The sequence below is a fragment of the Lithobates pipiens genome, unplaced genomic scaffold (assembly GCF_037356315.1).
Source record: "Lithobates pipiens isolate NorthernLeopardFrog02 unplaced genomic scaffold, aLitPip1_a1.2 Scaffold_30, whole genome shotgun sequence".
NCBI classification, from domain to species: Eukaryota; Metazoa; Chordata; class Amphibia; order Anura; family Ranidae; genus Lithobates; species Lithobates pipiens.
This window is the reverse complement of record NW_027507791.1, coordinates 73,661,432-73,676,822: the sequence shown is the minus strand read 5'-3', so window position 1 is coordinate 73,676,822 and position 15,391 is coordinate 73,661,432.

The window sequence follows — 15,391 nt, the reverse complement described above, 5'->3', positions numbered from 1 at the left end:
TGATAAGACTGCAGTAATGGTCAAGTTTAGACTGTATGTGAGGTCACGTGGTCACATGCTGTGTAGGAGGAAGCTCTGAGTGATTAACAGAGTTCAGTGTTGTGCCGTAGGAAGTCCTGATAACAGATAGATAAGCACATAGAGAGTGTGCCTTACATCAGGGGAGATCTGGGCATGCTCAGTGACTTCATTCTACAGAACAGCAAGGATTACAACAATACTAAGCAAGTAAGGAGATATGTACAAGCAGTGTTCATTAGGGTTTTTTATGCTGATTTACATGGGACAAAGTTGTGGGGGAGGGTTTACAACCACTTTAAATGCCCATCAATGCAGCCTTATCAGTGTCCATCTGAAGCCTTGTCAGTGTCATTTGCAGCCTTGTCATGCAGCCTTGTCCATCATTGCACCCTTGTCAGTGTCATATGCAGCTTTGTCATGTAGCTTGTCCATCAATGCAGCCTTGTCCATCATTGCAGCCTGTCTATCATTGCAGCCTGTTTATCATTGCAGCCTTGTCCATCGTTGTCCCCTTGTCAGTGTAATTTTCAGCATTGTCTGTTTTATTTTCAGGTTTTATTTTTTAAAATGGTGCTGCCGAGATATCCTGTGCCGGCGCTCGGTAGTTCTTGGCCACCTCCGACCCTCCTCTTCGGCTTTCGGCCGCCTTCGGCCCTTCTCGGCGGCTTTCGGACACTCTCATCCGTTCTCAGCGGCTTTCGGCCGAAAGCCGCCCAGAGGCTCCAAAATTGTGGAGGATCGGCTTATAACACGCACCCGCGATTTCCCCCTGATTTTAAGGGGGAAAAAGTGCATGTTATACGCTGATAAATACGGTACTTGGGGAATGCACCGATACTTTAGAAAACAAATATGATTAACTAATTCAGTATGTACATGTTTTAGAGGAAGACAATGCTGCCATGAAACTCATGGTTTCACAACTCCAACTACAACAAGAGGATTTGGAGAATAGGGAACGGCGTCAAAATGTTGTGGATTTGTGGAGTCCCTGAGTCTGGTAGTGACAAAGAGCTGCGTTCATACCTCCTGGGCCTATTTGTCACCCTGGCACCACACATCCCAGATATCGATTGGCTCCTTGACAGAGTCCACAGATCCCTGGCTCCCAAGCCTTCCCCTGGCTCCAACCCCAGAGACATTATTGTCCGGTTTCACTACTATTAAAGCAAGGAAGCTCTCACCGTCACAACCTGCAACAAATCTCACATAGACTTTAAACATGCTAATACGTCTCCACGGTGGGTGGACCTGATCCTTATGTAATTTAAGTATAGTGTATATGACAGGTACTCAGCAAGTTTGGGGTATCAGATATTTGGCCTCTTTATCATTTAGATTCTTTTTTCTTATTCCCAACTGTAGCAGACTTTCTAATTCCTTTTTATATTTCTTTGTGGGATTCCATAAAGTTAAGGTACGTATTATGATCATTCAATTGTCCAATGAGTTCATTGTTATAAAATTCCTTGGATAAACCAACAATCCCCCCCCCCCCCCCCACCATCCACAGGTCTAATGACTACTAGGGATGAGCCGAACACTCCCCAGTTCGGCTCGCACCAGAACTTGCGAACAGGCAAAACATTTGTGCAAACACCGTTAAAGTCACGGCACACGAAGACACGAACATGAAAAATCAAAAGTGCTAATTTTAAAGGCTTATATGCAAGTTATTGCCATAAAGTGTTGGGGGACCTGGGTCCTGCCTCAGGGGACATGTATGTAGGGAACATGTATCAATGCAAAAAAAAAAAGGTTTTAAAAACATCCGTTTTTTCAGGAGCAGTGATTTTAATAATGCTTAAAGTGAGACAATAGAAAATAAATATCGTGCCTGGGGGGGGGGGGGTCTCCTTAGTATGCCTGTAAAGTAGTGCATGTTTCCCGTGTTTAGAACAGAACCATAGCAAAACGACATTTCTAAAGGAAAAACTGCTTGTGGCTATAAATGTATTGTCGGATCCCGGCAATAAAGATAAAAATCCCCATGTCCATTACCAGGTCCTTTCGGTCTGGTATGAATAGTAAGGTGAACTCGCACCAAATTTTTTTTTTTTTAATTGCGTAGGGGTCCCCCCAAAATCCATACCAGGCCCTTCAGGTCTGGTATGAATATTAACCACTTAAGCCCCGAACCATTTTGCTGGCCAAAGATCAGACCACTTTTTGTGATTCGGCACTGCAACGCTTTAACTGAAAATTGCACGGTCGTGCGACGTGGCTCCCAAACAAAATTGATGTCCTTTTTTCCTCCACATATAGAGCTTTCTTTTGGTGGTATTTGATCACCCCTGCGGTTTTTATTTTTTGCACTATAAACAAAAAAAGAGCAACGATTTTGAAACGCATTATTTTTTACATTTTGCTATAATAAATATCCCCCAAAAATATATTTAAAAATTAATTTTCCTCAGTTTAGGCCGATACGTATTCTTCTACATATTTTTTGGGGGAAAAAAAAGAAATTGCAATAAGCGTTTATTGATTAGTTTGCGCAAAAGTTATAGCGTTTACAAAAAAAGGGGATAGTTTTATGGCATTTTTTATATTCATTTTTATCGTGATTGCGACATTATACATTTCTGGGACCATTGTCACAGCAATCAGTGCTGTACAAATGCACTGATTTCTGTGTAAATGACACTGGCAGTGAAGGGGTTAACCACTAGGAGGCAGTGTAGGGGTTAAATGTAACCTGTGACGTGTTTCTAACTGTGGGGGGGGGTGGGTATGGCTGTGTGTGACACGTCACTGATCTCTGCTCCCGATGACAGGTGACAGCTGATCATGTGATCACAACAGAGCCGGTAATCGGCTATTTTTCCTCCTCGCGCTGACAGCGTGAGGAGAAAAAAAAGCCAATCACCGGCGGCTGTGAGAGGGACTTCAGTCCTGATCACGGCAAGCTGGGGCCAGCGCATCAGTGCCCACCTGCCCCCTGCCAGTGCCACCTAAAGTATGGGAAAAGTGCCACCCATCAGTGCCACCAATTAGTGCCCATAGTGCCACCCATCAGTGCCCACAGTGCCACCTATCAGTGCCCACAATCTGCCTCAACAACAGTGCTGCACCTCAGTGTCACATATCCATGCCCATCAGTGTCATCTACCAGTGCCCATCAGTGCCACCTATCAGAGCCACCTATCAGTGCCACCTATCAGTCCCATCTATCAGTGGTACCTATCAGTGCCCATCCGTGCCACCCATCCGTGCCATCTTATCTGTGCCCATCTTTGCCCATCAGTGCCACCTTATCTGTGCCTATTAGTGCCGCCTTAACTGTGCCTATCAGTGCCCACCAGTGCAGCCTATCAGTGCCCACCAGAGCCGCCTCATCAGCGCATTTCAATGAAGGAGAAAAATTACCTGTTTGCAAAATTTTATAACAAACTATTAAACATGATTTTTTTTTGCATCTTTTTTTGTTTGTTTAGCAAAAAATAAAACCCCCAGCTGTAATTAAATACCATGTTTTTGCATGTTGTGAAAGATGAAGTTACGCAGTGTAAATAGATACCGAACATATCATGCTTCAAAATTGCACACACTCATGGAATGCAAAGTTTGGTACTTAAAAATCCCCATGGGCGTCGATACCTCACATGTATGGTTTCAACACCGTTTTCATATGTGGGCGGGACTTACGCATGCGCTCGCTTCTGCGTGTGAGCACACGGGGACAGGGGCGTTTTAAATGAAAAAAAATTTTATTGTTAATTGTACTTTCTTTTTTTTATATTGACACATTTTTGAAAAAAAAACAGGATTTTTGTACTCACCGTAAAATCCTTTTCTCTGAAGTTCACTGACTGACACAGCTCCATTATTCTTGACCATAGGGTTGTTACGCTACCTTCAGAAGAGGACTAGGCAGAACATGTTATACATGTAAAAAAACAGAACTTTCTAGTTCCGCCCAGGGGGCAGTCCCTTCAGTAACAACCCCCCAGCCTGCTTCCTGCAGCTTCAGTACGTCAACAAGCAGTATAACGTAAATCAATAGGGGGGGAGGGTGCTGTGTCAGTGAACTTCAGAGAAAAGGATTTTACGGTGAGTACAAAAATCCTATTTTCTCTTTTGTTCATTGACTGACACAGCTCCATTATTCTTGACCATAGGGACGACCCCAAGCAGTGTCATAATGAGGGGTGGGAAAACAGCATAAAAAACTTCACCCACAACCATAAGTGCTCCCTAACGGGAGTCACCACCTTTCTAGCCGCATCAAAACTTGCGGTTAACAATGCAACAGTGCATTATACTCAAAGGTAACTATTGTCTTTCAAAAAAAAAACAGAAAAAAATAAGTGCAATTGCAACATTACATGGCTGCCTGCAAAACTTTGCACCAAAACAGGAATCAGCTCATGCACTTACATCCACTTTGTAGAACTTGGTAAAAGTGTGGACAGACGAACCAAGTCACCACCTTACACACTTGAGCGACTGACGCTTGATGTCGGAAAGCCCAAGAGGTTCTAATTGCCCTGGTGGAGTGGGCCGTGACAGGAAAGGGGGGCACCTGCCCCTCCAAGGCGTAGGCCTGTACCACAATCTGTCTGATCCACCTGGAGATGGTGGCTGACGAGACCGCCATACCTTTTTTCGGACTAGCTACTGAAACGAACAAAGAGTCCGACTTCCAAAAGGGAGCAGTGGCAGACAAATACACCCTTAGGGACTGGACCATGTCCAGGAAATGAAGGGCCACCTCCTTAGGATGTGTCGGCCCAGGACACAGAGATGGTAACACACTGTCTTCATTGATGTGGAATGCCAAAACTACCTTTGGCAGAAAAGAAGGTTGCGGACGCAACACCACCTTATCCTTATGGATAACCAGATAAGGCGACTTGCAAGACAAGGCCGCCAGTTCTGAAACCCTCCTGGCTGAAGTAATGGCCACTAGAAAGACCACTTTCTGGGAAAGAGTCAACAAGGGAATTTCCCTGATGTTCTCAAATGGCGGTTTCTGAAGCGCTGATAACACCAGGTTCAGATCCCATGGGGGCAACAGTGGATACACCGGAGGAACTACATGTCGGACCCCCTGAATAAAAGTGCTCACTAGAGAGTGAGATGCCAGGGGTCGCTGAAAAAAGACAGCCAAGGCTGATATTTGTCCTTTAATGGTGCTCAAAGCCATTTCTGGTCTACTCCCCGCTGCAGAAACAGCAGGATCCTGGTTAACAGAATAGGTGTACGGACGCCATTCTTTCTCCTCACACATAGAGATTTATGCCTTTCATTTACGATGATATATCTTCCGAGAAGAAGATTTCCGTGTTCTCAACATAGCTGAAATCACCAAGTCCAATAGGCCCCGGTTCCTTAGCACCTGGCTCTCAACAGCCATGCCGTTAAAACCAGCGATGGTAAAGCAGTATGGAGAATCGGACCTTGAAACAGAAGGTGACTACCGATACGAGAAGACCAGGGAGCGTCCGCAACCAGGCATACTAGGTCGGTGTACCAGGGGCGTGGAGGCCAATCCGCTGCAATCAGAATTACTGGAATCCCCTCGGTCTCCACTCTGTAAAGCAGATGTGGAAGTAGCTTCAACGGAGGGAAGGCATAGATCAGGCGATACTGACCCCACGGAGCCACCAGCACGTCTGACGCATCTGCCCAATGATCTCTTCTCCTGGATACGAATCTCGGCACCTTCCGATTGAGACAGGAGGCCAGGAGATCCACGTCTGATGTACCCCAACACAGGCACAGTAGCCTGAACACCTCCGGATGCAGCGCCCATTCTCCTGGCTCCAGCATCTGGCGACTTAGGTAGTCCACCTGCCAGTTTTCCACTCCCGGGATGTAAATTGCCGACAGGGCCGGTACATGCCGCTCTGCCCACTGAAGGATGTGAGCGAACTCCCATGCTGCAGCCGAGCTTCTTGTTCCTCCTTGATGGTTGACATATGCCACAGCCATGGCGTTGTCTGACTGGATCCTGATCAGATGCCCTTGCAGTCTCATTGACCATGTGGAGAGGCATAGCCTGATCGCTCGGAGCTCAAGCACATTGATCGGCAATTTGGATTCCTCCTCCGACCAGAGGCCCTGGGTCGACTGTACTGCCAGTACTCCACCCTAGCCGGTCAGACTGGCATCCATTGTGATCACAGTCCAATGTAGAGGTAAGAATGAATTCCGAGACCAAAGTGCCGGGGACCTCAGCCACCAGAGCAGGGAGTCCCTGACTGACTGGCTCACCCGAATCTGCCGATCCAAGGATAACAGAGATTTGTCCCATTTCGTCAAGATCTCCTTCTGCAAGACTCTGGTATGAAACTGGGCGTACGGCACTTCGAAGGAGGCCACCATGAGTCCCAGGACTCGCATGCAGAAGCGTAGCGACGACCACCTGTGGTTCATCAATAGTTTTACCGTGGTTCTGAGAGTCTGCAGCTTGTCTGAAGGGAGAAACACTCTCACTTCCATGGAGTCCAGCAGTAGGCCTAGGTACTCCAAACACTGAGTCGGTACGGTTTGCATGGCGATCGCCACATTTTCCTTTAATTCTGAGGCAGAAGATGCCCTCAGGAGGAGATTGTAAAGGCTCGTGTGCTGATGCCAAGCCAAAGGGGACTGGTAGTGGGCTTCCCCAACTGCGAATCGCAGAAACCTCTGATGCCGGAGGCATATGGGTATGTGCAGGTACGCATCCTGGATTCCAAAGATGCCAGGGAGTCCCCTTGATAGTGCGGCGACTTCTGAGTGAAATGATTTCCTTCTGAACCTCTGTACTTTTACAAAGCAATTAAGGGCTTTTAGATCCAAGATTGGACACACCCCTTCCTTTTTTGGGACTACAAACTGATTTGAGTAGAACCCCTGGAACCTTTCCAACTCCGGATCAGGCAGTATCACCCCGCGGCTTAGCAGGCCCCTTACCACCCCCATGAGGGCCTCCCAGCAGGACGGGAGTAAGGGTATGCTGGAGGGGAAGAATCTGTTTGGTGGCCAAGAGAGGAAGTTTATTTTGTAGCCAGAGGATATAAGTTCGCAGACCCATTGGTCGGACAGTTGAGAGGCCCACCAGGCTGCAAACTCCTGAAGGCGACACCCCACTCGAGAGACGGGCGGGGCAAACCTTCATGCAGTAGCACTTTTGCTTGCAGGCTTGTTAGTACAAACGTACTTAAGGCCTTGCACTAACTGGTCTGCTAGTTCCATACAGACAGGAGAGGTCTGTTGCTCCCGCAATTCACGGTGCAAAAGTTTTGCCCACTCGTTTCATTCGAGACTGCTGCAAAACAGTATCTTGTCTGCCTGGAACAAGAAAGTCCAGGCGCTAGATTTTCAGATACATTTATCGCCAATAGTTCATCAGAGCCTCAGTTGGTGGTTGACACCCGAGAATCTGCGGAAAGGTAAATCGGTAAATCCGTCCTTAACAATTACCTGGAAAAGCGGGGCCAGTACTGGTCACACTGCTGACCCCACAACCGTAAACAAGGAATGGGCAACTACCTCAGCCTTCCTGTCTCTGGGGTCCTTAAACACAGGAGTTCCCTCTACTGGGATCGTGGTTACTTTGTTTAACCTGGATACTAGGGGGTCCACGACCAGAGTAGCCAACCATTTTTTTTAGAAGGCTCTCCTCAAAGGGGTGACGCACGCCATACTTTTTGGGACCGAAAAGGTCCGTTGCGGTCTACCCAATTCTTGTATATGAACTTATCGAAATAAGTCAGATACAGAAACACCTTAGGTGTACGGGCTGGCTTACCGGACCCAAAAGGGACCGCTACTTCAGCAGAAGGGTCTGCCGGATCCTGAATTCTCAGGGTATCACGCACAGCTGTGATAAGTGCTCCAACTAGTGCTTTGTCTTGCACGGACACGGACGAGGACTCATCCTCACTGTCCAATCGGTCCTGGTCAGCGTCATCTGAAACGACAGAGCAGGAGCCACCAGTCTCAGCAGGGCCCAAATATGCGTCAGAGCTCTCCCCGGAGGACAAGGGCAGGGACCACTTTTTACCACCTTTGCACCCGCGCACTGCCTCCATCCTGGCAACGAACGTATCAAGGACCGCCGACAAAGCATCCAAAGGCACTGCATTGTTTGCAGATGAGCTGGTTGCGATTGCTAAGAGCTCGGGGGAAGAAACACCAGTTTCTGAAGCAATGCTGACCCACCCTGTCTGCCACCCTTGGGGACTTAGGACAGGTGCACAGTCCCACCCTCCTAGCTGCTGCAGACTGAAGGGCCCCCACCGCAGGACTCACCACCCTGACCTAGTTCTGCGCCATTCAGCTACTAGTGCCTGTGTCAGCTCCCAGGTGTTTGGAGTCAAAAAACGCTCTGTTCTGAGCCTCAGGGACCAGCGCTGAGGATAAAAACCATGCTGGGCTACAACAAAATGGTCACAAGGTGTCCAGTATAAGGGATATAATCACAGGGAAAATGGCCGCCGAACTACAGTAAAATGGTTCCTGACCATGCTTCCCACTGAGGCACACCAAACATTGCAGACAAACAACTGTACCCAGAGAAGGACAGCTATGGCGATCAGCATGTGCAGACCTCCAGACACCCAGAGGGGAGACCACAGACACCCAGGGACACAGCAACCCAACCCAGCCCCCCATCCGGATGAGAGCCACCCGGGGAACCCCTGGCTATAGGCACACACCACTCAGCAGCCCATCTGCAGCATCCCCCACGGAGGGGAGGGGAGATAGAGACAGGAAGAGAAGAGAGGGACCCCCAAATCGACCTCCCAGGGAATGCCCAGCTGCTCAACCCCGCCAAGGCAGGGAGAGCTGTACTTACCATCCGGACGAGCTGGGGACATCCCATCCCAGACCCACTCCCGAAGAGTACGGGTGGCTGCTGGCCACGGCACACTGTGACGCAGACATCAGTAGCCCGGTCGTATGTGTGCCCCGGAGCATTGCACTCACCGGCCGCCCCTGGAGCCTGATCGGCATGTCATGGCCAACCCAGTGTGTAGCTATGGTCTGCACATGCTCAATAGCCAGGCTGGGGAGACTACAAGGATAAGGGTATCCAGCCTGTCACCCAGCTGGCTGTTGATAGCAGATCACATGATCTTAAAATCTTGCGCAAAAGGCAAACATTCAGCAAAAAAAATCCCAGGACCGATGGTCCTGCAGGGTTCCTAGGTCCATCTCCTTCACTAGGCAGAAAACTGAAAAGCTGAAGGAAGCAGGCTGGGGGGTTGTTAGTGAAGGGGAACTAGAAAGTTCTGTTCTTTTACATGTATAACATGTTCTGCCTAGTCCTCTCCTGAAGGTGGCGTAACAACCCTATGGTCAAGAATAATGGAGATGTGTCAGTCAGTGAACGAAAGAGAAACCTTTTTTTTTGTTATCACTTTTATTCCTATTACAAGGAATGTAAACATCCCTTGTAAGAGGAATATGACATGACAGATCCTCTTTATAGTGAGATATGGATTCAGTAAGACCCCACATCCCACCACTAAGCTGGGAAGACTGAAATAAAAAAATAAATAAACTGATCACTGATTCCCAGCTGAAGCGGCGCTGTTTTTTTTTAATGCAGAGGCCGGGCGTGACAACATAACATCACGTCTGGTCTCAAACAATTATAGAGACTCCGGTGACCATCTGGTCCGCCGAAAATCTCTATGATCAATATCCGGGGCCGACTCACCGATTGTAGCGGTGAGTCAGTAGAAGCACAGCCACTATGATCGTTCTTATGGTGTAGGGAATTGCCGGCTGAAAACGGCAATATCTGAATCTATCTGTCTATAGCTACAGGCATCATTCAGATATACCCACTCAAAGTTCATCGCTTCATATGATGGCAGGCAGGCGGGTGTGAGGCGGTTAAGCTTTGAAAATAAAACCTAGAAGCTGATTGGTTTCTATGCAAAAGAGTCCAATTTTGCACTCTACAGCTTGAGTAATTAAACCCCAAAGTGACTTACATACACTATGTATGCACTATATAAAAATCTACAGTATAAATACATACTGAATATGAATATGAACTGTTTTACAAGACAAACAATTTCCAATCCTGTTCATCCAAGCACCTCTGTAACTTCACACTAACCAGTTTGGCTCGGTCATCAATCCTAGACAAGATAGTATTACCCCAACAGGTGAGGTTACCACTCCCTCCTCAGTGTCAGACAGCATTGTGCAACGTAGTGAAGCACGATTAGATAAGCTCAGTGTGGTCTTTCAGTCCAAGTCTTGCTAGGATGGGATTTATACAGAACTAATCCAAAAGGATTTAACTAGTTATACTAGCCGTGTTTAAGAACTACATACTAAAGTGGAACCAAAGTTAAAGATTTGAGCAGGCAGTTTTTTTAGCAGGAGACACATTATGCCACCTTTGCTCAGAGAGAAAAAAAAAGACCCACAACCTTACCAGCCCACAGTCTTCTTTTGAATGTTCACTCAGCTGCATATGCACAGCTCAGCATACATTCTCAGCACAGTGCCAGGATGAATGACTCTTAGGCACATGCATGGGAGTCTCATTACCTCTGGCCAATCAGGAGGTAGGAAACGTGACACCCTGAAGAAGCCACAGGAGTTGACATCAGCACCCGGCGAGAGATTCAAGGTTTGCATCATTGGAATTCAGGCAATCGCTCTTTATGTCTGCTAAGTACAATAATACCAGTAAAGAAAGATAGGACTTTACAGTGCTCAATATCTCTGGAATTAAGACAAGAAAAATAGTTTTTTTAAACCAGCTTACCTGTAAAAATCCTTTTCTTGGAGTACATCACGGGACACAAAGCCATAGTAATTACTGTATGGTTATATGACACCTTCAGGTGATGGACACTGGCACACCCTAGACAGGAAGTTAAACTCCCCATATAACCCCTCCCCTTTACCGGGAGTACCTAAGTTTTGTAGCAAACCAATACACGTGTAACCAGAAAGAGGGGAGGGACCTCTGCGGCACGTGAAGTATTCCAAGAAAAGGATTTTACAGGTAAGCTGTTATAAAAATCCTATTTTCTTTATCATACATCAGGGAACACAGGGCCACAGTACTGTGTGGGATGTCCCAGAGAAATGCTATCTGAGGGGAGGGAGACACAAACAAAAGTAGGGTGCAATCAGTCCTGAGGACCTATACTGTTGCCTGCAGTACTCTGCGCCCAAAGGCGATATCCTCATGCCTTCTTACATCCACCTGATAAAATCTGGTGAATGTATGGACTGAAGACCAAGTTGCGACCTTGCAGATTTGAGCCATGGAGGCTTGGTGATGCACTGCCCACAAAGCACTAACAGCCCTGCTGGACTGCGCTTTTATTTGAAAAGGTGGAACTTGCCTCTTCAAACCATAAGCTTGAATAATTACTTGCCAAATCCATGTGGCAATAATAGTTTTCGATGCCGCCTGTCCCTTTCTAGGAACTTCAGGCAATACAAACAAAACATCTGTTTTCCGAATCTGAGCAGTAGCCTTCAAATAGATTTTGACTGCTCTCACTACATCCAGAGAATGTAGTGACTTTTCTTCCGTAGAACAGGGTTCTGGAAAAAAAATAAAGGTAGAACAATATTCTGGTTTAGATGAAAACCTGAAACCACCTTTGGCAGAAAGCTAGGATGAGGAAGCAACAATACTCTATCCTTGTGAATGATTAAATATGGCTCTTTACAAGAAAGAGCCGCCAATTCTGATAGCCTTCTTGCAGAGGAAATGGCTACCAGAAAAACTAGCTTCCTTGTCAAAAGGACCAAGGGAATATTTTGTATCGGCTCAAAAGCCGTTTTGTGTAATGCCGACAGAACTAAATGCAAGTCCCAAGGGTTCAGGGGTGTTCTAACCGGTGAATTAAGCCGCTTTACCCCGTGTATAAAGCTTCGGACCAAAGAATGCGAAGCAAGCGGACGTTGAAACAATACCGATAAGGCTGAGACCTGGCCCTTGATAGTACTCAAGGTCATCTTCATCTCCAACCCCTTTGCAGAAAGGCAAGAATTCTATCTATGACATACTTTCTGGGATGCCAACCCCCGGATTCACACCAGGAAACATATGCCTTCCAGACTCTATAATAAATGACTCTGGAAGCTAGCTTCCGCGCATTAAGGTAGATATCACTGAGCCTGAAAGCCCACGATTCTTCAGAACGTGGGTTTCCATAGCCAAACCGTTAAATTTAGCATTTGTAAAGTAGGATGGAACATTGGACCCTGCGATAGCAGGTCTGGCCATTCCTTTCCCGCTTGATCCTGCGAAGAAGTCGAGGTAGCAGCAGAATCGAAAGGGAATGAACTGATCCCACGCGGTCACCAACGCACCTGTTCTGCATTCGAGTGTATCCTTTGTTCTTGACACAAAGTTGTTGACTTTGTTGTTGAACCTGGATGCAAACAGATCTCCGTCCAGGATCCCCCATCTTTGGCATATAGCCAGGAAGATGTCAGGGTGAAGGGACCATCCCCCCCTCGGGAACAACTGCTGGCGAAGTAGTCCGCATGCCAGTTCTCTACCCCTGAAGATTAGCGATATGCACAGCCCATGCTTTTCTACCCAAGTTAGGATATGGTTTACCTCTCCTTGGGCTGTCTGACTTCTGGTGCCCCCTTGGTGATTAATATAAGCCACTGCTGTGGCATTGTCGGATTGAATCCTGACAGGAGAATTCCACAACCTGAATGTCCAGGCCTTTAGGGCTAGGTGCGCTGCCCGAATCTCTAGAATGTTGATGGGCAAGGTTCTTTCGGTTCTGGACCATTTCCCTTGGACAGACGCCTCTTCCAGGACTGCTCCCCAACCCAAAAAGGCTGGCATCTGTTACCACTTTCCAGGTAACTGGTAAGGATGGATTTACCTTTCCGCAGATTCTCGGGTATCAACCACCAACTGAGGCTCTGCTGAACTATTGGCGATAAATGCATCTGAAAATCTAGCGCCTGGACTTTCTTGTTCCAGGCAGACAAGATACTGTTTTGCAGCAGTCTCGAATGAAACTGAGCATAGGGAACTTCTTCGAACAAAGCCACCATCTTCCCCATCAACATCATACAAAAGGAGAATAGAAGGACCCTCCTTTGCCCTGACCACCTGAACCAGCTTCTTTATGGCACTGATCTTTGCCTGGGGTAAAAATACCTTCTTCTGGGCCGTATATATAACCAGACCTAAGTACTCTAATCTTCTTACTGGTTTTAACGATTTCTCTAAGTTGAGGACCCAACCTAGGTATTCTAAGTAGTTGACTGTGGCGTGGTGAGCAGGTCATCTAAGTATGCTATTATCGTTATACACTGAGTCCTTAATCTAGCCAGAGGAAGTGCCAGAAGCTTTGTAAACACCAGAGTGCAGTAGCTAGACCAAAAGGCAAGGCTACAAACTGAAAATTACGTTTTTCTACTTCAAAACCCAGATATTTCTGGTGAGCGGGGAAAATAGATACATGCAGGTATGCATCCTTGATGTCGATTGATGCCAGCAGCTCTCCTTCTTGTAGCATGGAAACTACTGATTGGATTGACTCCATGTGAAAAGAGTAGATTTTCAGGAACCGGTTTAGATCTTTGAGATCTAAAATGGGTCTGACATCTCCATTTGGTTTTGGCACTATAAAAGGTTTGAATAAAACCCCAACCCCTGCTCTTCCATGGGGACCACCATGATCACCTTTTGCAACAAAAGTCAGTCTAAAGCCTCATACGCACGATTGGACTTTGTACAAACTTTGCCTTGGATTTTTGTACAAAGGACGTCGGCCGTGAACTTGTTAAAGGGGTTGTAAAAGTAAATGCTTTTTGAAAAAACATCTGACACTGCCTGCCCCCCCCCCCCCCCGTTTTACTTACCTCACCCCTCGAAAATCCTGCGCTCGCCCCTGCTGTCCTCTTCACCGCTCAGCCTGGCCTTTGATTGGCTGGAGGGGATGGATGGAAAGCAGCGCAGTCATTGGCTCGCGCTGCTGTCAATCACATCCACTGACACGGAGCGCCGGGGGCGGGGCCGTGTGATACAGCGAGCGGCTATAGCCGCCGGCTGTATCACAGGAGCGCGCCCGCAAGTGCTTCTCACCATGCGAAGGAGCTCGCATGAACGTGAGAAGTACCTGCGGGAGGAAGCAGAGACAGCTGCCGAGGGACCCCAGAAGAGCAGGTTCGGGGCCACTCTGTGCAAAACTAGCTGCACAGTGGAGGTAAGTATAACACGTTTGTTATTTTAAAAAACTTTTTCAGCCAACTTTCACCAAATCACATGGGTTTTCTGCTCTTTACTGCCACGTTTGGTCAACTTCTGCATTGTTGTCTGATCTTTTGCATTGGTTCTGAGCATGCGAGTTTGTACTTTGTACAAAAGTCCTATGGTTTTCTGTACACACGATCAGACTTTGCTCCATCGGACTTTTGTTGCCGGAAAGTTTGTCCGTTCGTACAGCCAACAAAAGTCTGATGAAAACCGAAAGTTTGTCTAATGGAGTGTACACACGGTGGGATGTTGCCTTAAAACAGCTAATTTGCATGTTTGTCAAAAAGTCCTATTGTGTGTATGGGCCTTAACCCTTGAAAGAGAGACTTATTTCTCTCTGGATCTTTTGGGACATTTGAACTGAGGAAATGGGAATTCTCAGAGCTCATTTGTAACCTAGAGATATTGTGGAGACCACCCATCTGTCCCATCAAGACCCTTGAGAACTGCAGAAGTCTTCCTCCCCACTCGAACTAGCGCCCCTTCCTAAAGAGGCTTTAGCGTTCTGTCTTGTAGGTTTCCTCCCCCAGGACTTCTTTTGTCCCTGGGGGTCGACCCCGACAGTGGAGGCAGTCACGAGTGCCTGGAGGTTGATGCCACTGGAGAAAGAGCCCATTTAAATGAGGGACGTTTACTCGTTTCCTTAATTGGCAAAAGGGTACTTTTCACACTTGATATCTTTTAGATATATTTGTCCAAAACATCCTCAAACAGCTTTTCACCACGGAAAGGAAAACCAGCCAAGAGATTTTTGCATGGCCCTTCGGCTGACAAACTTTGCAACCACAAGATTCTACGCATATGTACCAACCCAAATGTAAGGCGAGCGGTTTGAAGAATAGAATCTCTGATTGTGTCAATTGCAAAACACAAAGCGGCTGGCAGCTTGGCTAAATCCTGGGCCTGCTGTTCAGGGAAAACCTTGAGCACCCACTTCAAATGGTCTCTCAAGGACTGACATACCCCAATTGCCATCACTGCAGCTTAAGCTACTGAACCAGCCAAGGGAAAAAAATGTTTTTGTAACAGGAATTCCAATTTTTATTTTTTTTTATCAGGTGATGCCTAAGGATTTGCACATTGTGAACAGGACAAGTCAAACTTTTATTTACGGAGGATATAGCAGCGTCAATTGCTGGTATACTCCACATCTTATTAAATTTT